Below are 20,565 nucleotides of genomic sequence, written 5' to 3'. Positions count from 1 at the left end.
GGTATGAGATGGTTATCCATCACAAATCTCTTCTGGATGTCTTTCAATGCACTTTTATCTAGTCAAAATGGATCCTCTTTTCTTTCCTCTGAAATAACCCTGAGCCTTTCTCTGTTTGTGGTATCACCATTCTCATCCTGCTTTTGTTCAGACTTGCAACTTCCAAATATCCTTTAGATTATATTTTGCCTGCCTAAAATGAATCAACAGTCATGTTCATTTTCAAAACTACCCTCTGAAGTGCAATGTTCTTCCAGAGTCTGGAAAATTCCCTTCTGTACTCTCCTTCAAAAATTTATGCTTATTGACTAACTTATACTTACTAATGGAAACTGCTGGTATGCGACAAAAAATATATCTACATAATAAAAGTGAACTTAAATCAAAAGACACCAAATACTTCTTTGGTTGACTAAATTATTGCACGTGTGAATATTTGGCAATTTTCTTCATGCAGTTTCAGAATGCTGTTTGATTTGGCATGCATTTCATTGAACGTGGGGCTTGTTTGGCTTCTTTGTTGTCTTTTGCTTCCAAATTGCAGCAAAGCCTACCAGACATTCCAGACACAATTCTTGCACCTGAAACAAAGCTGATGACAGAGCATCATTAATTTTGTATGATTATCCATTCAACTATTTTACCCTCAGGCAAATATATGGCTGCAGCCCAGGGGAATGGAGTTGCTGGAGTTGGAGGTGGCTGTGCCTGGGGCAGAGGAATTCACGGCTGATGTGATGAGGCTGACAGGTGGAGCTGGAGGTGCTTACAGAGTGTTCTTCACCTCTATTTTAGTACATCCGTCATTGGCATGCTTGAACTCATGTGTTAGTGCTTGTGTGAAAGAGAGGAGAATAAAAGAGAACAGATCAAAAGTGTAAATCCAGCTGAAGGACAAAATCCTGTGTTTTTCAGAGAAGGTGCTTGCTGCCAGAAAGTGACCTTGAACCTCTTTAAAGTCTCTGACTGCCATTCAAGAATAGCGATGAAGCAAAGGGCGTAAGCAATGGCTATTTTTGCACCTCAGTACTCCATCTAAATCAAGCTGAACTAAAATGCACATAGAATTTCGTGCCTTTTTTTTCCCCCACTGTTTTTATTTTTTTTGGAAAGAGGAATTCATGTCCATTTCCTGCGGAGAGCCAAGAAGCTTAGGTTTGATAACAGTGTCTTAGCCACGGGACTGCTCACAGGAGGGGGCAGTACTGGTCCTCTTAAAAGAAGTAATTAGACAGGGAGATCCCTTTCTCACCAAAGCTGCACAGAGACCGTGTGCTCGAAAACTCTTGGAGATGTGCTGCAAGGACAAACAAAATACTGATACCTACTTGGGCTGGGTATGGCTCAAGCCCAAACACACGATGGGGCTTGCTGAAGTGAGTGAAGGCTTTCAGAGTGGAAGAGTAAGCTATTTACTTCACAGTACAAATTTATTCCTGGAAATAAACGAAATGTTTCAACAAATATCTGTGGATTCTCTAGTGCTGCTGCACCAGGATTTGCTATCAAACAAAAATATAGGTTTTGGGGATATCAATCACCATGTTAAAAGCCTTCTGGTGCTAGCAGGGTCCTGACGCTGAGTCTGTGACATTAGCAGAGGAGGATATTTTGCCTAGCAGCTGGGCAAGGCAGAACATCATTGACTGTGATGCATAATGTACGATCTGTACATGACTGGTCTTGTGTGATACTCCGAAAAGAGCTGCCCACACTTGTCACAGATTTTGTGAACACTGATAGCATCAACTGTGTTTAAACATGTGTTCAGCCGCCTCCAACCCTGCATGTTGAGACAATCAGTTTTCCAGGGCTGTGAAATCTTGCATGCATGTCTGTAATGCTGTGACCATGAGATGTTATCACTTGTTAGTTTCCTGGCCAAAGTACAATACAACTGATGATGAGTAATCCTGGTTTAATAAGAGTTGTCCTCTGCTCTTTCTCTTTAGATTCAGGAATTCACACAACGAACCAGGTAGTTGTGCTTTTTCTCCTTAACTCCTGATCATCTACTCTAACTCTTTTTTTCGGTCAGAACAAGTGTTTTACTGTGATACAAAGTTTTCAAACTTCTTGCATGAGGCTAAGGAAATAGCAGTGGCTAAAATAAAAGAGATTTACAATACGATAGATGCCTGCAGTGATAGTAGAAGTTTCATTTAAATATATTTTAAAAGTAGGTGTAACAAGATGCTCTTTTATTTACTTGCCTTTAAGGTGTTGTTATTGACGTCAGTTTATAGCACTATAGACCAATTTATATGATCTGAATATACCATAAAACTTTGATCTTTTTGAAATGAGTAAATTTATATTTTGTGGTGACCAGGATGCTGAGCTGTGTTACAACATAAAGATGAGATCCTCTCTTCTTTTCCCCAGAAAAGAATGGGTTTTGCCATTCCATTTGTAGAGAGAACTTCAAGGGCTTGCTTAGCATTTTGAGAGATAATACCTGTGATCTTATGTTGTCAGAAATTGTCCTGGCAAATTGCAACTCCTAGTTCCAGCATATACAGCATAGCTATTGAGAATGGGATGTGTCTAGAAACATGAGATAATTGAAAACTGTTGTGAATTAAATTATACTAAAAATACTTAGTTATGTATTGTATTAAATTATACTAAATATAATTTGTTTAATCTAGGACTGGGCTGCTAGTGCAGAGCCCCGTAATTGAATTCTCCTCTTTTAAAGAAGATAGATTAAAAGGTAGATATATATAGATATATATAGATATATATAGATATATGAAAGAAAAAAAAAAAGAAAACTTAGTTGAGAATTTAGGTGCCAAATATTATATATCTAAATCCATAACATTAATTAAAAGCTTTTGAAGTTGATGAGCATATCTCACTGCTGCTTAAATACATGGGCATGGAGGAAAATCAGTTTCTTTAGAAAGCAGAGTGCTCATTTACCTTACTATGTGTGAAATTAGGTGCTGACTTGTAAGTATCCAGGTTGTACGTACTGATCTTAGTGTAACCCTGCAATAACATTATCTGCTGACATCATGGTATCATGAAACATCATGAAATGGGAGAATTTGGAAAAAAAGAAAGAATTGTTTTTTGACAATTCCTATGTAATAAGATGGCATAAGATTTTCAGGATGGTGGAAAAATGATGAATTCTTTAAATCACAACAGTAAACAAACAACTAAAAAAGCTTAGATTTTCACACAAGAAATTCAGACTCAGGGAGTAGAGGACTACATTTTAAAATGATATCTGTTAAGAACACCTTGATGGCCAATATTTTTTAAAAGAATAAACCAAAACAAAGCTATTGACATGTCTGAGGGCATTTCAGGAAGGGTGGCTGGAATCTGACAGAAGTAGTCAGTTTATTTAAAATCTGATGTCATTAACACATCTGTAAGACCAGACAGATGCCTCATATGGTACTCAGGACCCATCTCATCCTTCTTCTGGTAATTACATTAGCTTTTGCAATTCTGTAAAATACAAACAAATTCAATATTCATTAAACGTAAATTAAATCAGTGCAAGCAGAATTTATCCCATCATTTACAAGGCTTTGAGTATTGCATATTCCATGCAAGTCCCAGATTGTGACAGTGCTATAGGCCAAGGCCATGCTGTGTGCATATGTGTTCAGTGGTTATTATGTGTGCATGTCTTTAATGACATGTTTATGGAGGAGTAAAGTTCCATAGAAAAAGCATTAAACTAATAAAATTAAACACACTGGAATTTCATGTTATAAATATATAAAGAGTTCCTGATCTGCCCAAGACAGGGAAGCTTCAAGCCTTGCTGGTGTGGCTGCTTCCCCTGGGTCTCCTGTTCTGCAGGGAGCTGGACAACACCAGCCTCACAGACAGGCTCTGAGCTCGAGCTGCAGATGAGGAGAAAAGGCAAATAGCAGACAAAAATGTCAAAGTATGCAGCTCTATTAGCAGTCATGCTTAAACACATTCTGAGGTACCTGTGTGGTAACCTATTTCTCTCTCTGGTTTTGGGCTTCGTGTAGCAGCTGTCATTACAGTAATGAAGTGATTAGATCTGCTCTGTTGCCTCATTACAGGACTAGAAGTGGCATGCGTTCCTGCAATCTAATTAAGTACTCCATATCTGAATCCTCTGATTTCAAGGATAGTGTTTGGGAAATTATCTTTAGAGCACATAATTTTTTTTTTAAGTGCATTTGATTGAAGTGAGGGGTCTATCATATTGTAGAATTATTGATTACATTAAGTACTTTAAATTTACACAGAGTTTTTCATCTCAGCATCTCTTAGTATTTTGCTACAAGGGGCAAGTATTATTAGTCCCATTGCAAATTGAAAACTTGGGGAAAAAAAGAAGAATACATTATTCATTTAGGACACCCATCAAATGTTACAGCAAGACTAGCTAGTTAAAGACTAGATACCTTTTTCTTTAATGTCCTCAAGAGGATGCAAGAGACCTTTTGTTGCATTTCTTTTGGATAAAAGGATCTTCCATGCAGGTCCTGGTGCTATAGGTTTTGGGTACAAAATGAGACTGCTCACAGTCTCCAGGTAGATACAGCACCTGCAACTTTTATTTCCCAGAACATGCCCCACTCTTCATACAATTCTATGTAGTCATATTAACGATAGAAGCACAGTGTTACAAGAGAGAAGACATCACATGTCTGCCTTAATTACTGATATTTACCTCTCAGATGGGCTGCCTTCATACCAGCTCCTGACTTCTTTGGGATGGACAACTAAACCTGCTCCTTACCAGCATCTGTTTTATTGTCTTCCAGCAGCTGTCTATTTGCCCATCTAAAATGTATTTCAACACTGTGGGCTTAAATCCCTCTCCTGTCAGGGCTTACACCCCATAGTGTCCTGTGTGGGACAGTTGGTGTGACCAGAAGTTGAACACCTGAGTGAAGACTGCCTGCCTTGTCCTGCAGCCTCTTCAGACAAATGTGTATGTACTAGCAGAAGATGCTGTTCACTTAGCAATGCTTACAACTAAATGTGGACCCTCTCACAGAAACAAGATGATCATTATCAGTGGAACATACACAACCCAAGCTTTGGCAGAGGCTCTTCACACTGGAAAAGGGATTCAGTAGTTTTGATTCCCACTGCTTTCACTCATCTACAGGTCCCTCCTGTTTCACCATCTGTTTCATGTTGCTTAGTCAGAAGATGAAGAGAACAGGTAACAGTAACATTTTAACAAGACTGTGTCAGAGGTAGAGTGCAATAAAATTTCAAAGACTCATGTAAGAGTCTAAATGTTGGTTTAAAAAGATGTATCCTGAGGAAACTGATAGTAGAAAAAGTTCTTAGAAGATCAGAGTGCAACAAATGCTTTGCCAGTAGATCTGGGGTATAAAGCTCTGAGTAACCAGAAGACAAAAGATATATTACAATATGTAGGATATATAAATTTACATTATTATTTTATAGCTAAAATTTAAAGATATCCAATATATAATCTATATTATCTGATCCAATGTATAATCTATATTATCTTGTATAATCTATATTATCTGATGCTACTATAGCTCTTATAATAAATACATTTAAAAAAAAATCCTGAGTATGGGTTTAGAACTTGTATTTCATGCAGGAGCTTGACTGTAGTTTGCTAAGTGTACTTAGTTCAAAATGGCCATTTGAAAACACTGTCTTCCTAAAGCCTTGCCTTGGCAGAAAGCCATAGCCTGATCCTGCAAATTTTGTGCATTCAGGTACTGAAGTCACATTGGAAATACTGTTATGGACTAGTATACAAAGCCCAATGTGTTTTTAGTATTACCATCATGGCTTAATGCTGATGTAAAAGGAAGGCATAATTGCATTTTGCAAATGTGTTCTGAAATATTAATGTTCATCACAAATGCTACCTGGTTCAGTCTGTGGATGCTTTTCTTGAAGACTGTAGTCCAAAACTTCTATTTTCAGAAAAAGTTGTGGTACCAGTTTTGCAGAGTCCATGACCCCTCTCTGCATGGGCAGGGGGGCTGTGAGAAGTGGCCCCTTAGGCAATCTCAGTGTTAGGGCTGGCCAGAAGCTTCCTGAAGATAATGAAGGTAGGGAGATGCATAAAACAAATGCTGTACTGAAGCACTTTCTGAAATTTGGTCCATAAAGGGGAGTCCAGGATGTAATGGTGTAAATAATTTCTCAGAAGTTACAAAGGGCCCAGGGGCAAGGAGCAGTCCATGCAGGAGCATGCCTCCCTACTAGGCTGTGGTTGCAGAGCCATCCCATTTCCTTCCAGCCAGGCTGGGGCACACATCCTGGTTAGCAACAGCATCATCCCAAACCTTGAGCTCAGATCTGTTCACAGAGGGGCCATTGCAAAGGCAGAAATGGGCAGGTGGTGCACAGGCAGCTTTTCTTCCCTGAAGCCTGAGCTAGCACTTTTAACTCATTAGAGCTGTCTACAACAACTTGTCTGGGACCTGACTTCCCACTGGAAGAGCTAGAACAAGAGATTTTTAACCCCACCCCTTCCATCCCCTTCCTAGACTGGGTGCTTGAGAGTCCCCACTGCACTGCTGTTTCCCTTCCCCAGAGCAGGACCCTCCCTGGGGCCCAGGCAGCCTCAGGGGGAGCACACCATGGCTGGGGCACCACTGGGATGCTTGGGATCAGAGCAGGGGAACAGTGCTCTCAGACCTGGTGAGGGCTGCCTCCTAACATGGGGGATGGGCTGGTGGTACTAGCCTGGGTAAGACTCAGAAAGGATGCTCTGTATGCTGACCTGGAGGGAGCATGGTAGCTCACTGCAGCTCCCTGCAGCAGCCACCTGCAGCAGCCCTACAGGAGCTACACAGCTCTCTGGGTTATAAAACTGTATTTATTCCTGCATTTATTCCAGGTAAAAGGCACTGTTCTTACCCAATTTTCCTTGGGTTTTGCACTTTTTGTTTTTTGCATTAAATCTGTGGCTTAGGGCAAAGTCGAGAATTGGGAAAATCTGGATGCCAAGTGGAAGAGAAAAATAGCCAACCCCAGCCACAAACTCTTCTCCTCTCTTTTTGGTTGAGACAGGACAAATCCAGTCCCACAACTCACCCCCAAGCCACCTAGTGCTTAGAGCATGCCTGGCATAGGAAATGTCAAGATTTTGATGGCAATTTTAAGAGACCCAAATCAGGACCTTAAAGGAACGAGGGGTTGGACTTTGGGGCATGCCCACTGCCACAAACAAAACCAGCTGCTTGTATTACAGGGAACCAGGAAACTAAAAATATGGTGTATCAGAACTTGACTCACATGCATAATTCTGTTTGAAAATGTTTTGGGTTTAACCAGGGGAGTGACTGATTGTCAATTGCTGAGAACCTCACCCTGAGCTCAGTAAATATTCTGCAGGCAGAGAGGCAGTGTCCGTAAATGATCAAGAAGCTCTCGAAGCTTACAGCACTATGCAGTTATTACAGTCTGAGCATTTTTTAAGCAGAGCAAATATTTGCTTTCAATTTCACGGCTAACTGTTGCTGGCGACACACGCAGCCTTTATGGGCACAAGCACTCACTGGCTCATTGTTTACCTTTTGGGTTCCTGTCAGAAGAAGGGTTTGGTGCCAACATGTAGTATTAGAAATACAAAACTATTTGCTCTTCTCTGATGTTCATCTAGTTTGAAATGGCTACTGATGCTTTTAATGTAATTTCTCACATGGATTGAACAAACATTTAATTTCTCATGTGGATTAAACAAACATGTGTCACTCACAACAAAACCTTTCTGCTCATGACTCATTAAGTTGTGCTTCCTAACCAGGTAATCAATTGCCCGAAAATGTTGCGACAACAGAGTTGATGACCTGTGTAATGTGAAGACGAGGGTAACACAACCAAGGGCCTCCTTCTTCAGGCCTTTTGCACACAACAGTGCTGCGTTGGGACTTCTAAAAATGGAGGGATTTTTTTCCTTATTATTTTAATCTCATGCTTGGAAAATTTTTGGATTGAAATTTATGTTTTTCCTCCTGCCGTTTTCCTTACCCTGTCTCCCTTTATTTAGGCTAACTTGCAACATAAATAACATAATGCCACATTACGTAATGAGAAAGGTGGAGCACACACGTTATTAATTAGGGACAGACAAAACTTTCCCTTTTTCAATACCTTCAGTCCATATCTCTTTGCTAATTAAAAGACCACACTTCCAGCTCACCTATACACTGATCCAGACCTCATCCGAGTATGCCCTATGGACACAGGGACAGCAAGCACACCCTGTACCTTCCCTCATTTTTGTGATAAAATGCAAAATCTAGGTGGTCTATCTGGGGCTGTCTGAGTATGGATACTTATTGTGTGCTCTCTTAGAGTTTTGGAGTCCACACTGCATATTTAGAGAATGAAATTAAAATTTAAAAAATAATCATTTATATATATATATTAGGTATAAATTTATTTTTTTATTTATTTCTATAATTATTTCTATATCCCAAAAAACTCACTTCCTCTCAAACCATGACAATACTTACAAATAACATCTAGTGTTGAACTGTTCTTGGAAAATATTCATCTACTAACAAAAGTGACTGCCATCCCCCTGCATTCATCTGGTCTAAAAATACTGTGTCATACGGAATTCACTCATATTTCATTCGTGAGTCTAAAATTTTCTCTAAGAATTTATTTCTTGCTGTGGAAGTGTTTATTTTCTCCTATGCCAGTGACGCTAGTGCTTGAAGTGTTTATGTCGTTGTCATGCTGCTGCAGTAAAACTTGCCCATGTTTTTCTTCTCATCTGGCTTATTCTGTGTTAGCACATCATGAGAGATGGCAACAAATTGATGGAGATGGGGTGCACTAACACACTCTGGCAAGAAGAGGTTTGCACACTGAGTAAGACAAACTTTTGAGCACGCCTGGCCATTGCTGGTAAGACGTAGAAGCAAACTTCAAAGCTTGGCAGAAGTAGAGGGAAGCTGCTCTAAGCCAAACTGGGTGTATGTAAGTTTGGCCACGTGGCAGAAAAGGTAGCTGGTACTTGCTCAGCAAAATGGAGAAATTTGATAAGTTTATCCCTTGAAGTGTGGGGAGGGGTAATGTATTACCTGCCTGATGTGAGAATGGGAAAAGGAGCAGTCAGTGATGTGCAGTGAAACTTAGTTCCATAGCAAACTTTGCCTTGCTGCTTCTATTTCAGATCTATACAAGAGCTTGTGTTAATGGCAGCTTTTTTTATTTCTATTTTTTTTTTAATTACACCAATTCATCTAATAAAAGATGTAATCCCTACTTACCAAACCTCTCTTGTTTATTTCTTATGCCTTTTGGCTACAGTGATGCTACATCTTTTGATACAAATATGTGCTGAATACAACTTATTTTGATATATATGACAGCATATTCTCAACTTTCATTTTATATCATATGAAGGAGACAATATATTCTTGTGAAAAATTTTATGGGGGGAAGTCACAAAACTGTGACTTCCTATGATTTTAAAATGGACTTTTCTGAGAATATGTGTTCCTCTGCTACACTGCAGTTTTTCCACAGTTCTGTTTACAATGTACGGAAATATTTCAATGTTACTTTGACATCCAAATTGAACAGTCTTCAGTTCATTTCTGTTTCCCCTGTATTTGGTTTTGGATATATAGATTTGTCTCTTCTCTTTTGCTGTTCCAGGAGATAGGTATGCACCTTTTTGACAAGTGGGAAGTGATTTATCTTTGATAGAAATATGGTATTACATATAATGCTCTTATTGATCTATCATGCTGTTATCCTCAGATGTGCTTTCCTTGCAGAACTTTTTTCTGTGTTAAAGAAATGAGCAGCTGAAATTCTGATAATCCCAAGCTAAATCTGAATCAAGCTCATAAATCTAAATATAAAACTAATAGCGAGATGTGATCAGAGTTTGCATATGTCAGCTTCATTTGCAAAATCAAATTCTGACAGGAAATGGAAAACAAGAAAATCATCTTCAAGAGGATCCTAATTTGAGTATTTTTGTCTTTTTTTCATTTGATCCTCTTTAAGGATTGATACAATACATCAGAATGATGCTTCCTATGCAGGAAACTTAAGACACAGAAAATAATGTAAAAGGTCTTGCATTACATCAGAATGAAAAAAAAAATGTAACAAGAGGAGAATGAGTAGTGAATTTAAAAGAAATAGTTGTTTTTTCATAACTTTGCTACTCAGCAGCAGCAGACAGGAATTTTCCTACTTTTCCCCAAAGTACCGGTCCCTAAGTAGTCAATGGGAAGGAAACACAGCAATATTGTTCTGTGTGCTGTCATATGACTCTGCCCAGCGGAAAACGGCGGCTTTGCCGGCCCGCCTGAGGGGCCGGGGGAAGCTCCGGCATCCGCAGCATCGCCGCTGCCCTCGGCTCCACCGCCCTCCGTGAGCACAGGCGAGGGGCACCGGCCTGCAAAGCATTGCCACAGCAGCAGCAAAGCATTGCCACAGCAGCAAGAAAGCATTGCCACAGCAGCAGCAAAGCATTGCCACAGCAGCAAGAAAGCATTGCCACAGCAGCAGCAAAGTATTCCCACAGCAGCAGCAAAGCATTGCCGCAGCAGCAGCAAAGCATTGCCACAGCAGCAGCAAAGTATTGCCACAGCAGCAGCAAAGCATTGCCACAGCGGCCACCTTGAGTCGGCTCTCCTCATCTGCCACATTCTCCTGCTGAGAAGTCTACTTCCAAAAGTGGCCATGGCTTCCCTGAAACACCTTCAGGTCCATTGGCTGAGAAGTTCCTTGAAACATTTGCTGTGAAAGGACATCTATGAGAAATTCCTTGACTGGTGCAGCTGAAGGAATGTCAGGGAATATTTGTAAGAGCAATTAAGCTGAAAAAAATGGTGCGTTCAAAGACCAAATGCCTGGCAAATGCATCCCAGTGGCACAGTTTGTTTTTGCCATGCTGGGCCTTCCTGGCCATGCTGACACCTTACCCTCTCTTATGGGTGCCATGTCTGATGAAACACACGCAGGTATTTCAGCCTGGAAAATATAATGAGAACAGTTTTGGTAAGGATTCAGCAGAGTTTGTAATAGGATTAAGGCATCCATAGCAGGCCTGGGAACGGGGGTAGCTCTTCTCATGCTGCAGGGATTCTCCCTGTCACCTTTCCCAGCACATGTCCCAGTTACTTGCTTGTTTCAGTGCAAAATTTGAGCTCCAATTTCTTTCTTTAGTTTCCAAATTAATTCTGTGTAGGAGGTCTTGAGAAAAAAAAAAAAAGGCTTGTTTTAGGCTTGAGTCCAAACCTACTTTAAAATAAGCATTAATTAGTGAGATTGCTCCAGCTACTTAAAGCATATACTTAATTTGGGTCCGCAGAGCCCCGGCACCGTGCAGGGAAGACCAACTTTGCCTTTAAGTTCAGGCAAGGCTGGAGCAAGTGCTGCTCCTCTCCTCCAGCAGCACCGTTGGACGGGGAGTACAGCTGCTTATGATCCTGCAATAAAAGCAACCTTAGGAATGTAATAATGATGCTGTCAGGTTTGAAGATGGTTTCAATAATTTCCAGGCATCCTTCTGTGTAGAAAATTTGTTTAGATAATAAGTAAAGACCTTCACTGGAATTTGGAGGGGATTTGCAGCTCTCCTTCTGTTTGTGCCTCAATTAATCCTTGTTAATTTCATGATTGGTTTAAAAAAAGTGAAGGTAAATGTGTGACAGCTAGTACTAATATCACGTGAGATCATCATTGTTAAAGCTATAAATCTCTTAAACACAAAAATTTTATCTATTTTTGTGTCTTCCGAATAAGTGTATAATTTGGCAACAGCAACATGATCCAAATTAATTATTCAAAATCTAAACTTCTTGCAATTTCTCTGTTGCTATGATCTTTAAAATAATTCATCCCTGTCATCTGCCTTTGATGCAGCCAGCTATAAAGAAAAATTAAAATGGCCTCACATTCCATTAACATACTTCTTCACCTTGTCATTCTTTTCAATAGGCAAAGCTATCCTTCCTCAAAACATGGACATAGTTCAGGCCATCTATTTTGTTCCACAAAGGGTGTTTTTAAATGCCCATGAACAAAGATAATTTCCTATGATTCAAGGCAAATTCCTCCCTTCAAATGTATCACCATCAATCTTTTGGCCAGAAAAAATACTTACTCTCTTTTCCTTCCTATCTGGTTCCTGGAAAATTGCATCATTTCTACCACTTAAAAAAAAAAAATAATATTCAGGAAGTGATGTTTCTAACTCAAGGCCAGAACCTTGTTTTCGACTTTACAATTTTAATGAGATCCTTGTGATTCACAATATTGTAATTGACTGTTAGTAGAAAAGCCTGCAGCATCTCTGGTATGTTTTGGTACAGGGTGACAATCTTAGGATCCCTCAAATATATGGATCAGGCTCACTATTTGCCTAGGTAAAATACATTTTATATTTGTTACACCAAAACTCATCAGTATACAAAACCTTTTTACCAGGCGAGAGGGCCCTTTTCTGGAGAGAGGCACACACATGCCCGTGTATTTGCTCTGTAGCTGCATAGGAGAAGGAGGAATGCTGTGCCTGCAGTTTGCCTGTTGTGGGGCTGTTATGGGGCTGCACCAGCCGCTGCTGCCCAGCCCATCTTGGCTGCCCTGAGACACCTGGCTGTGCCAGGAACCAGTGCTTCTTTGTTTTCCAGGATTGGTTTCCTCATTGTCACCTTGAAAACCAGGACAGGAAAAGATTTATGTATTTTTGTCTAACAGTTAGAAACTAGTAAAGCCTGAAAAAACTTAGCCATCCCTTTTGGCTTATTTGTGAGTTATCCATTCTAAGAATCCATGTTTAAATGGTGATGTGGACTTCCATGCTACTCCAATAAGCTACCTCTTTGATTTCACTGAGCATATAAATACTGGTAATTGCTCACAGTCAGCAGGAAAGGTTCTGGCTTACAGCGATTTATTTTATTGCTTATGTTAATGTGCCAGTGGGATAGAAGATAGCCTTGTGGGCACAAAGTAACAAGAGTTAAGTAATGACTCAGGTTGCCCTTGGAGACTGTCAACACATACAGTTTTCTCCACTATTTTTTTCACATGATTTCGAAATAATTCCAGATTATTATGAACACTTATTAATTGAGCTGTTTTACAGGTTGGGGTGGCTGATTTTCAGTTTTTCACACTTTCTGTTATATGTACCTTATCCAGGATTATTTCCACAAAGTCCTATTCCCCTTTCTGTTCAGGGATGGCAAGGACACAAATAACCATTAAATCACTTTGGGATTTCTGATATTTTGCACAGGCATTCTTCTCATCTCCCTTTTCATTTGTTAGCTAGTCTACTTTCTGTCTTCACCATTATGAAATCATTCTCCTTTTCTGTTTTTCTCTCCAGGCCTCTTTTCTGTCCTGTGTTTCCTCTGGGTGCTCTTCTCCCCTGTGACTTGTGCTTTGCTGTTGCCAATTCTGAAAGTGCAGTTTTTGTCTACATTTTCCCTCCTGTTTGTGGAGTGTCAGTGACACTCACCTGACTGTGAACATGCTGGGGAAGGTGGGAAGACCTGAGGGAGCAGCAGACCCCAGTGTGATGGGCACTTGGCAAACAGTGGCAGCTCCTTTGCCTGTGTGGGATGACTGGCTGCTGGCAGCTCTCATTCCCACCCTTCAACCACCATGATCAAGCAGCCCTTTCGTTAGTACACACTTGAGTTTTTGTCTTGCACACCTTTCTCTTGTGGGCAGCAGCCAGCTCAGTGGCCCGACCACCTCTTTGCCCCTGCATCTATCAGCTTTCCACATCTTCCAGCTCCCTGGAAGGCTGCAGGAAAAGTCAACTCATGGCTAAAAACAACACTGGCTCATGAAAAAAGGCACAAACTGAGGATTTGCAAGCCAGATCAGTATGCAGGGCAGCAGGTAAGCATGGTCAAGCTGCAGCAGGAGGATGCAGAGAAAACTTTGTTCAGTTACATTTTCAGTTATGCTCTCCAGTGCCAAAGGCAATCCATAGTTTAGTAACATTAATGGATCAGTTGGCTTTCATAGCCACTATCATGATATTGCAATATTTCTCACTGTTTCTTTACCACTGAGTCTTTCAAATATTTCTCCACTTTTATATTTCTATAAAACACAGCAGTCAATTTGTCAATTGGGGTGGAAAGGACCTATGTACTTCCACTTGGAAATCTGTTCATCTTTACAGTCTATAGCAGACATGGTGATATAGCAGGCATGGTTAGAGCATGCCAAAATGTGGGAACTATTGCTTATAACACTAATTCTCTGGCAGTGGCTTTAACCATGCACTTCTGTGTTCTGGGCACACAGTGGGGGTTATTTTAAATGTTGTTCAATGGGTCATTTTAAAAGGGATTGCCCTCAACAAGGGTACAGGATAAAAATGCCATCTAAAGATTGTCCCAGGTGTGGGAGGGGAAAGCATTGGGCTGTTGGCTGCTGTACCCAATACCCTGTCAAAGGAAAGGCTATACAGCTGGGAAACTTCTGGCAGGGGGCAGGTCTACGCACCTCGGAGAATCAGAAAAATGCAAGACAAAACATTTGACAAGGGTCCTGGCTTAGGGCAAATTTGAGAGAAAACTTCTAAAGGGTTTTCTTCTAGAAAGTAGATTTAAGTGACCTTTCCCCCAACAGGTTCAGGAAAATATTTTCTTGGAGAAAACTGGAAAAAGTTGTTTATTGAACAGGCAAAGCATTCACTAGTACAAAAAAAGATGAACAATATTAAACAATGAAACTTCTGTCCACTTTCAAGAGATGACAAATTTAGAAAGCCCCCTTTGTGGGCTGTAGCTTGGCTCATTCAGTCTCTTATCAGTCCCTCTTGTGCTGGAAATGCTGCGGCCCAGGCCCGGCCCCGTGGGCCACAGGTGCAAGCTGCCGGTGCTTTTCTGGGTATTCGGTGTAGAGCAGGTTCAAACAGTTCTAAGAAAAAGAAAAACCACAGTCTAGGGAACTTCTCTGTCTCAGCTAAAAATTAACTAAAAGCAAAGGAGAGCTCTGTCTTGCGGTCTGTCCGTCTGCAGACAACACAGTCCAGGAACAGGAATGTGGAGGAGTGGGTGCAGTGTTGGAAAACAAACTGCGTGCTCCCCCCCCACCCCCTGCCTTTGCTTTCAGAATCAATCTTAAAGGTGCAAAATTTATTTTTGGGATGCAAGCATCATAAGGTCACCTCAGGATATTCTACACTTGTACCCATATTGTCAGCTCACTACCAAAAGTAATATATATTTTAACTCTACAAACACATACATTATACACACACGTATTTATATAATATGCAGCTATACATAGACAGTGGCAGTAACATTTAGCAAACAGTGTTTAGCAAGAATTCAGCAAACTATTTACACATAGTTCTCGCTCAACAATTAGATATCCTTGAGGTACACATTGTGTTGTTCTATTTGTCTGTATTATCTACTGTGTCCAACTTGGTCTTTGAGCAAAAACAATTCTACAAATGGGTTTGTCTGTATTTGAGGCAGAATTGATTTACATTGTCTTTAGCAAATTTCTGACATGTACTACTGGGACTTTGTTTATTGTAGGCAGGGGTTCAGACTGGGCAGGGCCTGCTCGGTTGGTGGAACTTCGGGTGTTAACTAACTAGGTGGCCTTTGTTAGATGTTGCTTCTCTTTTGGTGGAACTTCCTCTCTGAATCTTGTTGTTCTTTAATTTAAGCACCCATTGTGCCAGAGCAGCAGGAGATTTTTCATCTCACCTCTTTGTGTTTTTTCTATTATTATGCAGGAAGAACTACAGTTCTCCTGTCTGGGGGACATCTCTGTTTGGTATTAGAATCTCTGATCTGTATTGCTGAGATTTGGTGAAGGTCCTCTTTAACCTCTTTCCCAAGTTTCTTGTAGTCCTCCTTTATCTTATCGTCTAATTTCTGCATACAAGTTTCTAAAGCTGTGATTCTTGCATGTGTTGGGCCATGCGCAGCATCTGCATATGTTCAGCCAACTTTAACATGCACTGTAGATAGCAAAAAATTCAAAGGGCTTGTTGATATTGGAGCTGATGTCTCTATTATCAAAAGCAATGAATGGCCTAGTAATTGGCCCACAATCAGCCCCACATCAACCCTAACTGGGGTAGGAGGAATGTAGCACCCTAGACAAAGTGCTTATCTTTGGCTTGTCCTTGGCCCCGATGGGCAAACTGCCCGAATTGCCCTGTTCATTGCCTATACCATGCACATCACAAGGAAGAGATGTTCTGGGACAATTTGGGACAACCATACAAATAGATTCAACCTCACTGTAGGGCCTTTTTCATAGGGGCTATTGATCAGTGCTTCCAAAATCAATACTGGATGTATGTAAACTCACTGGATGTATGTATGGAGGACTGAAGACCCTGTGTGACTTGACCAATGGCCCCTATGAAAGGAATGGTTACTAAATGTAGATCAGTTTGTGGAAGAGCAATTGTCCTTAGGCCATATCTGTCCATCTTCTAGTCCGTGGAACACCCCTATATTTTGCATACCCAAGCAAAATGGCAAGTGGCTGTTATTACAGGATCTACGGGTATTCCATACTTGCCCACAGGTCAAGCTATTTTGAGCATGCCCATAAAACCTTAAAATTGATGCTTGAAAAACAAAAAGGGGGGGGAGTTGGGGTACCCTCATGAAAGTCTAGCTAAAACTTTGTATGTTCTCAATTTTTTAAATCGCGATGAGATGGGACAAACTGCATGTGAAAGGCAGTATTCTTTTGACACAAAGGCTCATCTAAAACCTCCTGTGATGGTGAAGGACTTACTGAATGGAGAATGGAAAGGACCACTGGATTTGGTGACATGGGGGAGGGGCTATGCCTGCGTCTCCACAGGCCATCAAGTGGAGTGGATTCTGTCAGGGTGCGTGCAGCCTTTTGTTGCACCATCCTGAATCGATGTGCACATAGTTACTGTGTTATAAGCCTATGTTACAGTTTTTGAAAAGTTGTTATAGTTATTACTGTTGTCACTGTTATTAATGTCTTAGGAGTTGTTTCTGTTTTTCCTAGTAGGTTTTCGTTGTTTAATAAAAAAAAAGAGGGGGGAGATGTAGGATATGGGGTAATAACTATTGGAGTGGTCAGGGCTTATGCTCACCAGAAGGCCCCATGGGAAAGGCACAGCCGTGGGCTGGGCAGGGGGAATCGGCTGAGGGGTGAGAGGCAATTATGAGTGAGGACAGAGTCACTTGGGAGTGAGACTGTGCTTGGCTGGAGGAACCGGGGACAGTGTATGGCAGGAAGCTGATTGGATGGTAGGACGCGGGAACAGCGGCACAGCAGCTGGGCCAGCCAATGGGCGCCTTCTCTCTGCTCTGTTCTGCTACGTCTCAGTTTGGTTTCACTTATGTCAGGTTAAAACTAAAGGTATAAAAAGGGGCTGACTTCTACAATAAAGCGATCTCCTTTGGATGCATAAGGGCTCCGTGTCACTTTGTTCCCCACTGCTACACTGAGAGTTTGTAAAACCTCAGGAAAATTAGAAAAGTGAATGGTCTTAGCTGTCTGTATTGGAGGGGGAAGGGAAAGCTACAATAAATTATTGTGCAGAAGAGTGAGAGAAATGAAAACAGGAAAAATTCTGCAGAGGAACTTCTGCAGTTTATCTCTGTGTTGTTGAACTATGTATAATAACTCATTGTGCACAGACAAGAAAAGCACCATTCCAGTAACTTCAGCTGGGAAAAGTCTGAATCACATGGGAAGCTTAATTCAGATAACAGCAGGACAGACAGAAACAAAATAAACTGTAAAAGTCTTTAGATTCCATGTATTTAATTTAATTGGTATCTTTAAAAATAAGAAGACAATAAAAGTAGTTATTCTAAGTAGAAAAGTAGTTATTCTAAGTAGTTGTTGATGCCTTTTTCAGAAGGATTTTATGTTTCTTTAATGATTCTGGATGACAAGAGATTGTGTATGATTCTTTCTAATACTTATCCATATTCAAGTAAGAAAGGAAATACTTCAGAGGTTTAATTTTGGTGAAGCTGCTGCTAGAAAATGCAGAAGATGAAGACCGATATTCTCTGCCAAACTAAAATTTGCAGGGGAGGACAGCTGGATTTTCTAGTAGTTGGCCATACTCAGACATAATAACCGTCATAGGACTTCTCTACTGGGACTTGGAGATAAGCAGTGTGTTGATCCAAGATACTGATTGTTTAAATGTGTTGAGAAATTTAACCACAAGATGGAAACTGGCTCCGTTAAGTGCAGGAGTAGTAAAGTGCTGTATTTGACCTACCACAATGGGTGGAAATCTATGGCAGCAAGAAAACAAAAACATTTGTTTTATGTTAAACTACAAACTTGGTTTTGAAATACACTGTGACCCAGATGGTGACATGGCCTATATTTTCTTTGGTAGTATAGGAAGTCACTGCAGTACTTAGGGCTGGGTCTTGGGGAAAAAAAAAAGGCTGCTGCACTTAGGTCTCATAATCAGTTCAGTGTTCACATTAACCATATAAGATCTGAAGGAGCAAGGATGTGAAATACAGCATATGTGAAATGAATGCCCTCATGGAGGAAATGAAGATTAAAAGCCAGCTTGCAGTGGCTGTTTGAGTACAGGCTCCCATAGGACAATGTGTGAGAGGAATTCGAGAATCATGGATCTTTCTGGCACTGAGAAAAAACAATGTTAGGTGTGGAAATCAGTATTGGCTCTTGTCCAGTTTTCTGGAAGAGGAAATTGCTGTATTCACTTTCCCATTTGATTTTTTACTGTCTTTCCATGTGTGTGCAACTATATTGGAATGGCCCTTGTATCTCTGTGTCAATCAGACAAACAAAGATCATTACATTAAGCAGGACTCATTTGCTTCAAAATATTTCCTGAGACACCCATGCTTTTAATGATCTGTTTAGAAGAATGTAAGCCTTTCTTGTGCCTGGAAAAATTATCTTTGCAGTAAGGTGAGAGAGAGACCTTTGGAATCTGATCTTTGGGAAGAAAGCAGGTGCCAAAATCTGGCACAAGCAGAAAACATGCAGCCCCTCTGAGCTGGGTGATGGCAGCAGGCTACAGACAGTCCCCATGGGTGGTCAATCTGTGGTAGTGCAGATTTCATAATTTTCTGCTCTCAAAATATTTCGGCTTGATTTCTGCAGGCAGGCTGGAGGATGCAGCAGCGTTGCTACTCCTGGTATTTCTCCTTGGCAAGAAATACCTGCACCCAGTGCTGGCCCCTGGTAACTTCTTGTGAAGTTACAGCAGCTTCTTCTGACAGCTGATGATGAAGAACATCAGCTTCCTGTGGCTGGTGTTCTTAGGAACTTCCTCACTAATTCCCCAGAAAAACACATCCCTCATATGTAATTTTCATTTAAGTCCAGTAATCCTGACAGAGCAAGAGTTTCATAGTGGATGCCTCCCCAGTCATGTCAGAAAAGCAAGCACAGATATAAATATTTTAGGGGCAACTATTTTCAAACCTGTCCTCTGAAAGTCTCCTGGTTGCCACTGTTTTCTGGTGGAAAAAGAGGGAAACTGTTCATGCTCTCTGTGGCTGCTGTTCATATTTCCACAGAGCTGAGACTCTGCTGTGGCCTTTTTGATCCCCATCTTAGCATTTTTCTCAGTGTTTTCCTCAGTCACGGTGCCGGGGCATGCTCCCTATGCCTTGCCCACAGCAGAAACTCCTGCCAGGTTTGTCACTGCTCAAGCCCTCTGTAGGGTTTGAGCATGAGGCAGGGTGAGAGGGGGGTTAAGAGGGCGGTTCATGCCAGCTCTCATGAGACCTGTCTGTCTGTCTGTTCTGTGTAGTCACCTGGGCTCCAGCCCCAAGGTGCATTTCACCAGCACATTGAATCCTCTCTCTGCAGTGAGCAGGAAGGAACAATACTGGAGGTTCAGGAACTGATATTTATTTTAACAGAAAGTAAATGTGTGATTGACTACATTTGCCCCAGCCCAGTAACTCCTGAGCATTTGGGAATACCCATGGCACCTTATTTGGCTCCATTTAATTTTGCTGCAATCTGAGCTGGAGGTGAAGAAGACTATTAAAGAACATGAAAATCTAGTTATATAAGCTACACACCCTTTCAAGGACCCATACTGAGTTTCTACATTATTGCTAGTACCTGTCCAACATTTATCACCTATTAGTTTATGATCTGCAATTGAAAAACATTTTTTTTTTCTTTTTCTATATGTAAATATTAATGAAAAAAATTACCACTTATTTCTAATTTAGATAATATTTTCAAACATGGCTGGTTATGCCGCCTGTTACTGAGATTACCTGACTGTTCTCTTATTGGAGTATGTTTCTGTTCTTTCAAATGATGTCTAGCTTCAGATGATTCTCCTGACATTTGCTGTCATGAGTGACTGCAGCAGGATGGTTCTTTTCTGCATCTCTGTGGAAAAACAATCAGATTAAATTATTTAGCCCATTTGAGAATAAAATCAGGGAAAAGATTATGTTTTTCGGTAGTTAAAATAATAATTCATATTTCCTGGAAAAATTGCCCCTGCCATCCCCTACAGCAGGGCTTTGGGCTCAGCCAAAGGCTGGGGGGGTTAGGGTTGCCTAAACGTGGTGTGGAAGTGGCCTTCTCTGGGCTGCTGAAGAGCTGGAGGGTGCC

Source organism: Agelaius tricolor, unplaced genomic scaffold, assembly GCF_023055355.1.
Source record: "Agelaius tricolor isolate 1412-34295 unplaced genomic scaffold, bAgeTri1.0.p SCAF_3, whole genome shotgun sequence".
NCBI lineage: Eukaryota > Metazoa > Chordata > Aves > Passeriformes > Icteridae > Agelaius > Agelaius tricolor.
The sequence above is the reverse complement of the archived record's forward strand: the minus strand, read 5'-3'. Positions refer to the sequence as shown.